We start from the raw sequence: 12,309 nt of genomic DNA, 5'->3' as shown, positions 1-12,309 counted from the left end.
ACAACCACCTATGCCCTATGTACCTCCTTTTTTAGGTGGACCTTATGTGAGTGCACCTCAAACTCACGCTACGAGAGCTAGTCACAATGTTGGCAGTGTACCTTATTCTAGTGGATTATCAATTCCATTTGGATCAGGCTATATCGCGTATCAACATCCTCTTTTGGCTCAGATACCCTACCAACAACCATACCCTCTATACGGCTCTTAATAGGCTTAGAATCCACCCTTTACTCAATAGGAAGAATCCCAAATGCAGCCTAGTTCAAATCCCTCATTTGGGGCATCTGGTCAAATTCAAGATGGAACTTATCAGTACCAACCTGGAACTCAACAGATTCCATAAGGAACTTACCAACAACAACAATCTTATGTACAACAAAAACTTTTTGTACAACAAGGACCTTATGCGCAACAACCATTATAGCAGTAAGGATAACCCTTACAATAGAAAAACAAACCTTTATATCAACAAGGTCAACCCTTGCAACAACAGGGCCAACAATTTTATCATTAGGGCCAACAGTTGCAAGAACAACCTTATAATCCATATGTCGCGCAAACTGTTTATCCACCTTATGGTTCTTAACGACCTATGGTAGGTCAGTATCAACCTTACCTTGGTCAAAACCAACCTTTGTGGGGGCAGAATCCACCTTTGTATGGTCAGAATACCCCTCAGTAGGAGAAATATCACGCTCCTTATGGTCAAAATCCACCACTTTGGGGGCATAACCCATACTAGCAAGGATGGAATCCACAAGCTGAGCCTTATCAAAGGCCTCCCATGCCTTTCAACCCACAATTTCCATTTCTAGCAACGTTGGAACTGCCGAATGTGTCAAGGCTCACTAATGATCCAATAATTCATTCGCCTTATTGACCTCCAGTTCCCACTAAGATTCTTGGCGACTGTCTGAAATTAGAAGGAAAGTCCGGAGAAGACCCCCAGGCCCACGTTGTGACTTACCATTTATGGTGTTCATCTAACTCCTGGGTTGAAGACTCTGTTCATCTATGTCTTTTCCAGTGAACCCTGACGGGTGCTTCCGCGAAATGGTACATTGAATTACCTTGAGGTGCCTACCAAGACTTCAATTATTTGGCAATGGCCTTCCTTACTCACTTCTAGTTACCGGTTCATAAACTGGTATCCATTTTCTTACGTCTTTGTAATAGAATACTACTACCCACATCTCTGATCATATCCATAAATGGAGATGCCAACACCGCCTTATCAAGTTTGATATACCTAATGAGTTGTTGATTGAATGGTTTACCAAATCATTCATCAACAAAATTTCCAAGGACATAGCGATGGGAGGTTGTGCGATTGAAGATCAAGCCATTGCCCATGCCCAATATTTAGATTTGTTGTATTCCCAATCCAACACATTATATGATATCTTTCCTGATGCTCCGAGGCCATCTACGGATCCAACATCTTCTAAAGCTCCAGATGTACCACCTGTCGATGGTATTATTGGATCAGTATCTCAAACTTCTAGTAAAGCTTTTTCGAAGCAAAAATTCGTTTCGAATGTTGTATCCAATCCTCCTTCGAAACCCTCTCCAAATCTTTGTAAAACCTCTAAGGTTAATGTCGTTCAGTATACCACGACAGACAAAGCCTCTAAAGGTAAAAATAAGGGTAAAGGAAACGAAAAAGTTAATACCACAAAATAGGATCCTCCAAACTCATCTGCTGATGATGCATCAAAACGTAAGCCCAAATATCCTTACCTCATTTGTGAGGAAGATCACTCCGTAATGACTCCGTTAATCCGACCGCCTCCCAAGGGTGTCCTTCGGAAATCATCTTACAATACGAATATGAGAGTTGCCCAAAATTACAATATTGTCGAAGAATTAGCTCAAGCACCTTTGGTGATGTATTCCTTGGAATTTCTCTAAAATTGTCCAACGAGGTGGAAATAATTACTATCCTCTATAGGAGGAATTGACCCTACGGATTCGAATTTGATCACTTTTGACCTGGAAAATCATGTTCCTTCGCTTCCCCATCAACTTGTGTTTTTTATCGAAGTCATTATTAAAGGGAAGAATATTCATCGGGACTGTGATTGATGAGGGTAATTCCACCTGCATCATGTTTGTTTCATGCTGGAAATCCATAGGTTCTCCGCCTCTCAACTAGCCTCGAAACACCTTAGAAGCCTATGATGTCAGCAGATCTCGTACTTACGGTATTCTCATGAGTTTTCCCATCACATTGGAAGGGAAAACTATCAAATTAGAAGAAGTAGTGGATGCGAATTTGAATTATAACCTTCTACTTGGACGAAGTTGGACTCATGTTATGTTTTGTGTGGTTTCTTCTTTGTTCCGCGTGCTCTATTTTCCTCATGAAGGGAAAATAGTCATTGTTGATCAATTAGCCTTTTTCTCTTCTTAGGTTCTTCAAATAGCAACGTGCCATATGTGGGAAATACCAACATTCCGTATCAGAGCGATGGGGTAGGCCTTTTAAAAGACTTTTCCCTTATGGGAACTTTTTCCCTCCCACCTCCTCATGTCACTTCTGTCAGCATGATCTTCACTTCTTACGATCCTTGGACCGTTCCTTCTCCCGATCACGTTGATTCTTGTGGTGATGTTATAACGCTCAACCTAGTGGAACAAGCTTACCAAGCTATTGTTATGGCTTCGGTGGTCACTTCTGAAAGTCATACTACTCTTAGTATGCATCTAGACGCATTTTCATAGTCTCCCTAGTTTGGTTCTTAGGATTCTCTAGATCCCTTGAACAAGACATTTCCCATTGACGAGAGTATCACCGAGGTTATGTCTCTTGAGGCACCTCCCTGGAATGATGTTCATCATCATTCCTCATTTCTTCCAAGTCTTGGCGAGATTTCATCATGTCTAGATACCTTTGTTTCCCGTACACTTACTCATCCACTTTAAACACCCATCTTGGTGCATGAATTTTTTTTCTGAGGGAAACAATGGGAACACCACTACTACCATGCCTATCAACATTTCTGTTAAACTAGGAATTGTTGAGAACATCCATGTCGAGGTTCCTTGTTCTCCTAATGAGATCAAGATTTACATTTCCCTTTTTAAGGAATTTCACGATGTCTTTGCCTGGTCATATGAAGAAATGCCTTGCATTGATCCAAGTATGTTTGTGCACGAAATTCCTACTTATTCAGATGTGAAGCTTGTTCATCAACGACTTCGTCGAGTGCACCCTAGAAAGGCAACTGCTATTAAGGGAGATGTTGAAAACTTCTAGAGGCTGGTTTCATCTACCTTATTCCATTGACAGATTGAGTTTCGAACATTGTCCATGTGACTAAAAAACAAGGGACTATCCGCATTTGTGTTGATTACCGCGATATCAATCGGGCATGTCCTAAAGACAATTATCAAACTCCTTTTATCGATCAATTCATTGATGAATTTGTGGGGAGTGAGATATTTTCTTTTATGGATGATTTTTCTGGCTACAACCAGATTAAAATTATTCTCATCGATTAACATAAGACTTCTTTTATCTATCCATGGGGAACCTTTGCCTATAAGAAACTCCCTTTTGGTCTAAAAAATGTTGGGGCTACCTTCCAATGAGCGATGTTTTATGCCTTTCATGACATCAAACACATCATTCAACCATATCTTGATGACTTTCCAACTTATTTTGCTAAGCCTCATGATCATCCTGACCACCTACGAGTGATTTTTCTTCATTGCAGACAATACAATATTCATTTGAATCTGTATAAGTATGTCTTTTGTGTTGAATCTAGTCGTCTCCTAGGATTAATAGTATCAAATGAAGGAATCCAGATTGATCCCCTCAAAGTTGAGGCCATTGTAAACTTAGCCCCTCCGTCATCTTTACATCAATTGTAGAGCTTGCAAGGGAAGGCCAATTTCATTCATGTTTTTATACCCAATTACGCTGAGCTTGCCAAGGGATTTACTTGTTTGCTAAAAAAGGGGATCCGATTTATTTGTGATGAAATCGCTCAAAGATATTGTGATGCATTAAAGAACACTCTCATTATTAATCCTTTGTTGCATCCTCCCGACTATCACTGTGATTACTTCTTGTACTTGGTTGCAACCAATAATATTATTTCCATGGTACTGGTGCAAGATGATGATGGTGGAAACAAACACGTGATCTACTACCTAATCCAAAATCTTATTGATACCAAAAATTGATATGCTCATGTCGAGAAACTTGTTTTGGCAGTTGTTCACATCATTCAACGCTTTCGACACTATATTCTTTTACAAAAAACCACTGTGATTTCTGATTCCAACCCCATAACCTACATTCTGACTTGTCAGTTGCTGGGAGGAAAATATTCTAAGTGGATTGTTATCCTTCAAGAATTTGATTTGGAGTTTGCTACATCCAAATCAAGGAAATCATTGGTTTTCACTGAATTGTTACCTTCCCTTTACCACCACATCTACTGCTTTCGATGAGCACATTCCTGACGATACTCTCTTTCTCATCAACTCTCTTGACCCATGGTAAGCGGATATTATTGTCTATCTCTAGACCCAAACTTTTCGATCAGAGTTGTCTAATTCTAAACATCGTTGCATTCGACATCAGTCCCAACCATATCTAATCATTTGTGATACTTTGTACCGTGTTGGTGTCGATTCTATCCTTCGTAGATGCTTGAAACTTGAAGAAGATGAGAGATTTCTCAATGACATCCACCCTGCGGCTTGTGGTGGTCACATGTCCGGGTATGCTACTGCTCAGAAAATCCTTTGGGTTGGTTATTTCTGGCCATCCATCTTCAATGATTACATTTTAGTAATCCAAAAATGTCACATTTGCTAGATTTACAACCGTAAATAGTGTGCCCCACCTGCACCCCTACACCTAGTTTTTACCGTTAACCCCTTTACTAAATGGGGGGTTGATTTCATGACATGTAACCCTCATCAGCTAGGGGGCATGGTTATATCATCGTCACCGTTGATTATTTTACTAAATGGGTCGAGGTGATGCCCACACGTGATGTTGATGGTAAAATTGTCGTTCAATTTCTTTTCAACCATGTCATAACTGGATTTGGTGTCCCTCAAGCCATCATTACTGATCATGGATCTCATTTCCGAAATTACATGATGGCAGAGCTTACTGCCCAGTTGGGTTTACGTCATGACAACTCAACTCCTTATTATCCACAGGCCAATGGCCAAGTTGAGGCAGTCAACAAAGTCTTGGTTACTATGCTTCAATGCACCATTGGGATTCATAAATCGAATTGGCATCTTATGATATTGTCGACTCTTTGGGCTTACCAAACTGTAACTAAGACTGCCACTCGATTTACACCCTTTCAGTTAGTGTATGGTTTGGAGGCAACTCTTCCAATTGAGTTTGAAATTACTTCATTGAAACTAGCAGTCAATTACTGTGGAATACCTCACCTGAAGAGGAACATTTACTTTACCTCGAAAGACTTGATGAAACCTATCACTTCACAACGTTAGTAATTGAGGCTAAAAAAAAACGAGTTAAAGCTCAGTACGATAAAACTATTTCTCCTCACATTTTTGTTGTGGGTGACTTGGTCTTGCTTTATAATCAATCCAATGACAAATTGGGAGTTGGGAAATTCGAACCAATGTGGCATGGGCCTTACATTGTCAAACGAGTTTTACAAAAAGGTGCCTACGAGTTAGTGGACTATGAAGGGACTTCTTTGGTTGAGACTCGAAATGGGCTTTACCTGAAGAAGAATGATGCATGATTATTTGTGTAAATACTTATGTACATTAGTGTGTTTTCATTAGTGTGCAGATTTTGGTGTGTTAGTTTTCTTTTGTGAACATTTTTCTCTGCTTACCTCATGCTCTACTTGGTTTGCAGATGTCATCCAACCATTACATCAGTTTTTCTGATGGTGCTTGTCGTAGTACACGAAATTTATCTTCCATTGCATTGGAAATATATGACCCTAATGGCGAGTTAGTGAATTTACAAGGTATATGTTTAGGTCGGACAATTAATAACATTTCTGAATATAGTGCGGTCATCGAACTTTTGTCAGAAACTATCGCTCTTGGCATTAGAGAGTTAATCGTAAAACTTGATTCGCATCTCATTTTACTACAACTTAATGGATAATATTCAGTTAGAAACCCTCAAAATTTTGAGAATGTATTTGCAAGTTCGTTTATTGGAACGAGAATTTGATTTTAGTACTTATCATCACATTCCAAGATGCATAAACACATTAACATATGCATTCGCTAATTATGTGTTAGATAAACATTTGTGAAAATCGTAAATCATAGAACATCACACATCGAATATGGTAAACATGAAAACATGTACATATCTATATCTATATATATATATATATATATATATATATATATATATATATATATATATATATATATATATATATATATATATATATATATATATATATATATATATATATATATTTATTTTATTTATTTACTTATTGAAAAATCTATTTATTATATAATTATGTGTTTGGTTTGCAACAAATACATTAAGCATCACAGAGCTAATTTATCAAAAAATTTCAATTTCTTTCTCATTTTCGATAGGAATACATGACCTTCTTGACGAGGATGTATCTATGCAAAAAAAAAGAGGGGTTTTGTAGGTGAATATATTACAAAACTGCCCCAACAAAACACAAAATTTACAACACATAATGCTACTAATTGATTATGAAATCTTTCATGATGGCTTGTCAGTATCCATGTGTTTCTTCGGGGTTGCCATGAAGTCACTTGGGCTCCCCAATTCTCAATTTTTATATTTTCTTATATCAATCAATTTAAATAAAAAAAATTAATAGACTTCATTTTCTATTAGGGAATTATAGCAGACTTGATTTGACCACTAATCTTTAATTCAAATATCTTCTCCTACTTCTCTATTGAAGTCTCTTATAATACACTTTGGATGTGATATCTTCTGCAATTTTGCTAATTCTTTTCATGATGTTTTCCATATATTTTTCCTTTGGGAGGGAGCCTGTGTTCAGATAATCCAAGATTAGGAGGGAATCTCCCATCACTGTAATTGTGTCCATCTAATGAACTTTGTCTAAAAAAAGTGATGCAGGAGCATCCAGCTAAGGCACCATGACCGGGTGTTGGTCTCTGCCAGGGTGGAGAGTTGTATTAGCATATTGGTTTTCTTTATGTTCAGTTTGTCAAAGTAGGATGTAGGACTTTGTTTTTATTTTTAATCTCAGTATTAGTCAAGGGTAGTTTGGTCAGTTAGGGTCATTTATTTGTTTGTCTTTAATCAACAGTAGATTAATAATTGTCCTGTCATTTTAAAGGAAAAATACAAATGTGTCCAATGTAAAATCTTGCCATATAGGCAGAACCGAATACTTAAATAGTTATGTAACTATAAGATCTACAACTGAAAAAGTAACTACACAGTTCAATTAACTGTAGACAGAGAACATAAATGTAACATCGAAAATCATTGACAAGGTTCAGCATTTTCAGATACAAGTAATAAAAAAAGACAGAGAACAAATTTAACATTCATCCATCTATACTATCATCTTCATACTGTGTAACTTTATTTCTCAATTATTAAATGATTCAGAAATGACAAACAAAGTGCAGGCATACAGTTTTATGTTTTTCCTCCCTTAAGGAACAAAGTATTGTCGAATGCATACAAGTTTCCAAGACCAGAACGGACAAACAGTGAACAAGCTCGTGGCCAGAAGAAAGTCAACACAGCAAACCAATTGAACGAGAAAATCAGAACCTGAATATCGAGTGGACAAATCCCAAACAAAGGTAATTTGTTACAATCTGTTATACACCATTTCTTTTCATTTCCAACGAAACAGAAACCAAAATATAACTATTATTACTTAAGAGTCCAGTATTACATTGTTGAAATAAATAGAGGAAACAACGACCAAGAGACAGAGCAAACCCTAGTCAAGGGTTTGTCATCGTGTAACCCTCGTGTCCAACTAAAAAGTTCAACCAACACGAATTACAAAACTGGAACTGTAAATAGAGGTGTGCCCAGGTCGTATAACGACTCAAACAAGAGGCAAGCAAACGAACACCGAGGTGCGGCCACCAGAAACTATAAACCCTAGCTACAACCCTACAGGTTTTTGGTGATAGAGCCTACCAGAGAAGTATCGAAGGGTTTGGGAACCGGAGCATGAGGCCATCCATGCCAGAGGTCAAAACCTTGACCTATGCAACTAGAACAGGCCACTGTCAATCAAACCATGCATAAAAGAAAAACGAGCAGAGATATAATTCAAGCAAGGGGAGAACGAAGCCTTACCTGGGAGTGTGTTTGAACATGAAATCGCATGCCACATAGCCACAAAACACAGAAATTATGCCACATAGCCACAAAACACAGAAATTACCTGAGACAAAAGGAGCAGACATTGTTAGCTTTTGAACCAGGAAAAGGCAATAGTAAATCATGGAAAGACGAATTACCTGAGAAGACATAGCAGAGCGAGCCATTGTGCCTATAACCTGAGCACACGGGAACAGTAACAAAATTTTTTTAGTAGCAGAGCTGTAGCAAAGTAACCAACAGCAGGAAAGAACGGTTGGAAACCAGACAGAACCGACCAGTAATAGATTCTATGTTCGAGCAGATGAAATAACCAATTGTGCCGAGGAAAACGAACAAACCAACCTCAAGAATGTGTAATAGGACCATACAACAAAGAACATAGTCGCCAACAACACAGGCAAGCCCGTGGTTCAACATTCATTCGCAGACAGAACCAAAACAGATCATCACCATAGAAACCCTCGTGAAGCTCTCACAATAGAACAAAAATGTTGAAATGACCAAAATGCCAAAGGGTTTTGCGTAATGAACAAGCGGGAAATGAGGATCGAGGAAGGACAGGTCAGTTGTCACATTTACACTCCATAATAAATGATTGCAACCACCATAGAAAATATCCATTGATCATAATAGTGATTAAAAGTCAAATCATCAACCAAATCCGAATTAATCAATAGCGTCGGACAAACATTGTTTCAAGTTATACATTGGAGTGTGGGCTGGGACCCATCATAGTGGTATCATAGCAGAATTTTTTTTTTTAAGGTCAGTTAGAGAAATGGAGGTAGGAAGGCGAGGTCGTGGCAGAGGTGTTCGAAGGATAGCAGAGGAAGGACTGAGAGAGGAGATCAAGATTCTTACTGCCCGTTTGGAGGCAGTTGAGGCAGGGAGAAGAAGAGATCGAGAGGTAGGCGATGATAGTGAAGAGGAAGCTGAAGCGATAATAGATGGATCGGATGGAGAGGGCCCAGAAATGAGACTGTTGAGAACGGTCTTAATAGCAAGCAGTAAACCCAAACCAGAAATCCCAAATTATGACGGCACCTTGTCCACAGAGATTCTATTGGATTGGATCAGTGAGCTGGATAAGTATTTCGAGTGTGAGGAGGTCAGTGAAGACCGCAAAGTTAAATTTGCTGCGACAAAGTTGAAGGGACACACAGCCCTTTGGTGGGACAGTGTCCAAACAGAGAGAAGGAGATTGAACAAGTTGCTGATTAAAACCTGGTCAAGGATGGTGGCCAAGTTGAAGGGAAGATTTCTGCTGAAAGATTATCAGATTGCACTACACAGGCAAGTGCAGAATCTGAAACAGAAAGGGATGACAGTAAGCGAGTACACTGAAGAGTTTTATTGAGTGAACCTAAGGGCAGGTTATACAGAGGATACCCCAGAAAAGACAGCCAAGTATGTAAATGGTTTAAGGCTAGAAATTTTAGATGAAATTAGTATGTTGTCTCCAAAGAACATTGAAGAAGCGTATCAGAGTGCTATGAAAGCTGAAGAGAAAATTACTAGAAAGCAGAATGCTAGGAGAGGACGAGGAACCGGTAGAGGAAGAGGCCAGTCCTATGGCAGAGGGCGAGTTGCTAGCAGTAGTGAGGAAGGCATCAGTTCTAAAGCTTCCGGAACAGTGGAAAAAGGGGACAGCACAAGAGGAGGTAGGCCATATCAGCGAGGCAGGGGAAATGGCCGAGGTAGAGGAGCTGGTTATCAATGTTACATGTGTCATAAGTGGGGACACAGATCATTTGAGTGTCCTGAGGCAGACCAAGCTGGATAGAGGGGTGCATATGTTGCACAACCAGAAGAAGCAGAGGCACCTCCCCAAGAAGCAGAAAATGCTCCAGAAACCAGGGAAGCCTTGGTTTTGAACAAGGTGTTGTTGCCAAAGAAACCATCGAACAAACATAGCAGAAAGCTTTGTTTCAGATTGTCTGTAAGTCACACAGTAAGTGTTGTAAACTAATTATTGACAGCGATAGTACAGATAACTTAGTGGCCACAGAGATGGTGGAAAAGTTGGAATTGAAGCGGTTGAAACATCCCACTCATTATAAAGTTTCATGGCTGCAAAAAGGCCATCAGTTGCTAGTAGATGAGCAATGCGAGGTGGAGTTTCAAATAGGCAGATATAAGGATAAGGTCATTTGTGACATAGTGCCGATGGATGGATGTCACATACTGCTAGGCAGGCCATGGCAGTATGATAGAAAGGTGGTACATTACGAAATGACGAATTGCTATAAGTTTGTCAAGGATGGAATCAAGCACATGCTTCTGCCCATCAACGAGGAAGGAACAACAGGGACAAGAGAGCCAAGAGCATTGTTGGTCAGCGGAAAACAGTTTCTGAAACAAGTTGAGGATAGCGAGGTGAATTATGCAGTTGTAAGAAGAGCAAAAATGGTACTGTTGCATACATAGGTGTTAGATTTGCTCGCAGAAATTTAGCAGATGTTGCGGGAGTTTACCGATATAGTGGTAGATGACTTGCTAGATAAACTGCCCCCCAAAAGAAGCATAAGTCACCATATTGACTTCATACCCAGAGCATGTTTGCCAAATAAGGCAACATATCGGATGAGCCCCAAGGACAATGAGGAGATTAGAAAGCAAGTGTAGGAACTGCTAGACAAAGTATTGATAAAGGCAAGTTTGAGCCCTTGTGCAGTTCCAACGGTTCTTTCTCCCAAGAAATGAGGAGAGTGGAGGATGTGCAGAGACTCGAGGGCCATCAACAAAATCACCATCCGGTACAGGTTTCCACTGCCACGGATGGACGACATGATGGATTGCCTAAGCGAGGCAGCTGGTGAGCTCCAGTATTGTAGCAATAATGCTACAACACCTGGGGCTTCCTGTCTCTCATTTTATCAACCCGGTAGTTCGTACAAACTTGGAAGCGACGGTGCTGTATGCACAAGTACTAGCTCTTGTCGCAGCTGTCACTTGGTCAGCTGGCACAAGTTCGCTAGGGCTCAAGCCAACTTCTATAGGCTCTCAGAAGAAGCTTGCTAATTGATGGACGAAAGCTAATCTCAAAGGAAAGCTACTTTACTTGACAAAAATGAACTGAAAGCAAATCAAAGCATGTAAACCTAGGAAACCCTAATTTAACTAGTATAACCTCTACAATGTAAGAAATGGGAATGAAACTTCTACCAATGCTGCTGTTACCTCTAATAAGTGCAACTGCATGGATCTAAACTATTTGCATCATGAAAGATATGTTTTTTGTATTTTTCCTTTAAGTGTGTGGAATGATGGTGATCTTGTGCTAACTAGGGTTTGGTTGTGTAGATGGGATGGAGAAGGAAGGAAAGCGTGGGATAGGTTGGGGAGGCTAGGAGAGGTCCCTAGGGATCCTTAGCATCCATCCACAGAGGTTCCTCGCATTCAGATGCTCAGCAACCGAGAGAGTGGCCTCCTACAGGATGGTTGTGGAGGATCCTACAGGATACTCTGTTTTCTACAGGATGTCTACAAATGGCTACAGGATGACCTACCGTGAGTGTTTGGAGTGATGGAGGAGTAATGGAATGGTAGGGGGAGATGTGTAAGGTAGGAGTGAGGCTGGTGATGGCTGTAGAAGTGGAGGAATAGGATAGAGAGTGAATGTAAGGAGTAGGTTGGAAGATAGAGGGCTAGGTCAATGAAAGGGCTAGAGAATGGAAGTACGTGAGGAGTGAAAGACTTTGGGAGATAACAGAGCGGAGTAGGGGTCAAAGATGTGTGTGCATGCATGATCGAGATGGAGAATGAAGTAATGGACGAGAGAGGGCAGTGCAAGTGAAACAAATGCTTGTGACTGTTACCAAACTGAAAATGCATCAACCTAAACTACCTGTGCTTGTAAATTCGATGAACAACAATCCAAAACGCGAAGGAGAATGTGCATGAATCTGTGGTAAAGGAGTGTAGTGCAGGTGTGAATGACAAGGAGGCATCTAACA

Source organism: Pinus tabuliformis, chromosome 5_2 (genome assembly GCF_031772625.1).
Source record: "Pinus tabuliformis cultivar Carrire ecotype Pingquan chromosome 5_2, CPIR1, whole genome shotgun sequence".
In the NCBI taxonomy this organism is placed as follows: Eukaryota; Viridiplantae; Streptophyta; class Pinopsida; order Pinales; family Pinaceae; genus Pinus; species Pinus tabuliformis.
Note: the sequence above shows the minus strand (reverse complement) of the source record.